This window comes from Olea europaea, unplaced genomic scaffold, assembly GCF_002742605.1.
Source record: "Olea europaea var. sylvestris unplaced genomic scaffold, O_europaea_v1 scaffold9916, whole genome shotgun sequence".
Lineage (NCBI taxonomy): Eukaryota > Viridiplantae > Streptophyta > Magnoliopsida > Lamiales > Oleaceae > Olea > Olea europaea.
In genome coordinates this window covers 1,447-4,812 of record NW_019268428.1, presented here as the reverse complement: position 1 = coordinate 4,812, position 3,366 = coordinate 1,447, and the positions used below count along the sequence as shown (strand labels likewise).

At 35.5% G+C, this 3,366-nt stretch overlaps 1 long non-coding RNA gene across 1 annotated transcript; it reads left to right on the top strand.

Annotated features, from left to right (window-relative positions):
• Positions 1-19: 19 nt before the first annotated feature.
• On the top strand, positions 20-3,166 carry LOC111392871. Its single transcript, XR_002702344.1, has 4 exons — positions 20-1,350; positions 2,008-2,093; positions 2,184-2,266; positions 3,027-3,166. It is a non-coding gene; the product is annotated as an uncharacterized LOC111392871 (long non-coding RNA).
• Positions 3,167-3,366: the final 200 nt, after the last annotated feature.

The window sequence follows — 3,366 nt, the reverse complement described above, 5'->3', positions numbered from 1 at the left end:
AGGTAAGACAACAAGAATGAGGGGGCCCTACCAAATTTTGGCTGAAGAACGAGCTAGAGAACCAGGAAATATATTCTTTAGAATGGATTTGGCTTTCTTTTTCTTTTATTATGCGAGTGCATTTGCTTAAGCTTCCTGGCTGCAGTAGTTCTTGCTTCACATAAATGGTGTACCTACAACTTATGCCCTTTCAAAATATTATTACCTTGAGAAAAATGGAGGAGTTTGACAGTAGAAAGTTACAGATTTCCCTTAAATCTGAAGATTATTTTGTAGGTCTAAGAAAAATATATCCCTGAATATGTTAACCTAGAAGATGGTAAAAAAAATATCTTCCTGAATGTGTAGTACTGCTAACAAACAGACAAATGGGTAAGTACAAGATAATAGAAAGTGTCCGATTTGTCTTGCTGCCTGAAGATTAACTTTTAGGCTAACATATCAGTGTATATGGTGATATACAAGATAGTCAAAAATATTTACCTGAATGTGGAGAGTACTGAATTAAAAATGAATGAATAAATGGATTATAAGCTTATTCATTTCATCTTATAGATCTCCAATCGGTTTGCAAGGATACAACCAATATGAAGGCCGCCAAGTCATCCAATATTCTAGAATATTCCACTTAGTCAGCAAAGGGGCAAAAGGGTAATAGGAATATAATAAAATGTCTATAAATGTGATAGGGGGAATGTAGTGAATTCTGTTTAGAAAAGTGGGGAGAGATCAAGGCCTCTTGAATGCCTTGGATTATGTTTAATTTCATGCCTTTCATTCCAGTTTATATCAATAAAAATAATCTATTTTTACAATATACAATTCCATTAACTCCATAGACATCATCTTGCAGTCACATTACAATTTCAGTGTTCAATCCCACAAATTAGTGTAGCAACCAGTTCCAGCTACTATTCCTCTGGATCAGCAGCCAGAATCTGCAGTTTAACAACCATATCAGCCAGGAACCTATCATCATCATCCATGTTAATTTCCAATCCATGCCTGATGAGTGCAGATGCAGCCAAATTGGTTCTCATGTTTTTAACTGAGCTTTGAATTTATTTCCCCTCCTCCATATTGTCTTTTTTCTTCATCTCTGTCTTCTTATTCTTCTTACAATTTGAGGTTCTGATTTGTCTTTTGCTTCTATAGTTGCTGAATCTTTTGCATTTTGGAAAGAATGTATATAGCCTCAATTATGCTTTCTAGGAACAGCAATCAATTAATGTGGACTTAATATCTTGGACCAGGTTGTAAGAGACAAGCGGACGGGCAAAACCAAGGGCTATGGATTTGTTAGTTTTTCCAACCCTTCAGACCTTGCTGCAGCACTTAAAGAAATGAATGGTAATTGGTTTTTGCGCTCGGATTCTTATGTGGTCGTTTTCTGCTTGTATCACTCTTGGTTGCATTATTTCATTCTTCCATTGTTTTTAGTTTTTAGTCCAAGGGACTCTTAACTAGGGGGCAGCCACTAAACCCCCTTCTCCAACTCAAACCTTCAAACTTGACTTGTTGGACTTTAACCACTTGGGAACTTTTGGTGTCCTTTGTCCATTATCTTCAATTAGTTCGTTAAAAGGACAAACCCTTACAGTATAATCTGCAACATATCCAGCTTCCATCACCTAGATGGCTGGTTGGGGATGCTTAACCTCGCACATCCTGACCACCTAGAATTCAACTCTTATGATTTATCCTACTTATCTAGGGTCTTTGTAGTTCCTTTTCCATTTCGTTCTATTAATGGCATGCAGAAACTAACACAGATTTATGCTAGGTTTAAGTCCATTGAATCAGCCCTCTTTTTTTTTGGGTTTGGACCAGCTATATTATAATATGACATAAGAATAATGACGAAGTAAATGAGTAATTAGTTTCCTATCTAAGTGCTTAAATCACAGGACTTTAATTATGATTGTGGTTTCACCTCACAAAGGGAAAATAACATGAATTGGAATTCTACTTGGACTTTTGAAGAGGTACATAATATTTTAATGTCAGGGAAATACGTTGGAAATCGACCAATCAAACTTCGTAAGAGCACCTGGAGAGAGAGGACTGATGCTGAAGCCTTGGAAAGACAAAAGGTGAATTTTCTTTCTTCTCTCTCTGTTTGTAGATCTAATGATGGTCGCTAAAATCACTGTTCTCCCATTTGATTTTATAAACTTTGGCAGAACCAGTCTCAGAAGAAGATGAAGCTGCCAAAAAAGAGTGTGTTGCACAAATGACAGACCAGTCAATAGCAATGTTGATCAAGGTGAGTCAATGGAAACAAAACTTGAAACTTTTGCTTGGGTGTGTGCGCGATGGGGGTTATTATTGACAATACATTAGTTGATATTTCCTCCTGAAGGATTTCCTTATGTTTCAAAAGGTGGGAAAAATATTTAAAAAACTGTTGGAAAAAATTGAATGTTCTAAAATTTAGTTATTTGTTTCCTCAAGAGTATTTTTTTCATACTTCAAATTGAGTTCATTCTAAGCATATTATCTGTTGAAAAACTAATATACTGTCAGTTTTAGCATACAGAAAATATTTGTCAACTAAATTTGGAATCCTTGCATCCAAACTAATGAGAGTCCTCTTCATATGGGAGCAGTATAATGATTTTTTTCGATAACCCTTGCTAACGGATGAACTAAAGTCTCTGCTCCGTAATATATTTTTTGCCTCCAACAAGTTCATGATGACTTTCTCACCCAGTCAGGCTACGAAATTGTTGTAATTTATAATCTGTGATAATAAAATTGGCCCTCTAATCTCAATATGTGCGTATTTCATCTGTTTTTACTGATTCCATTCCAAAGTGAGGTTTCAGTGTTTCTTGGATCAAGAGCTTTACATATGTAAAGAAACAAAATTCTAGCCGTTCTATAGAAATTTCATTTCATCGTGCATATTATATCCTTGCTGTAATGAGATGTCAGCAACGTCTGGTCAATGAAGATTTCACTATTTACCAATTGCCTTTTCCTTAGTTGCTTACAGCTTTTATATATTTCTTTCACCTTTGCAGGTCACGAAGTGGGGACAATTTGAAGATTTGATTGTGTATTGAATATTATTACGTTGCGTTTGCTTTTGTATGCACAAATTCTTGAATTTAGTTATAAAGGAATTGAAGGATGAAATATATTGGTCTTATGGTTGATTCAATCTGGGTTAATTCTCTAGGGCCAATGTCAAAGCCCCCACCTAAGTTCTAGTTGAGGCCTATGTGATCACTTTTAACAGCAAACTAAACTTACATTGCAAATTTACAAAGGAATGAGAAGAAGAAACCAGCAGCACAAGTTATAAATAAAGAAGTTAGAGCCACATGGCAAGGGAAGGTCAAGTAATCAAATAGAAGTTTT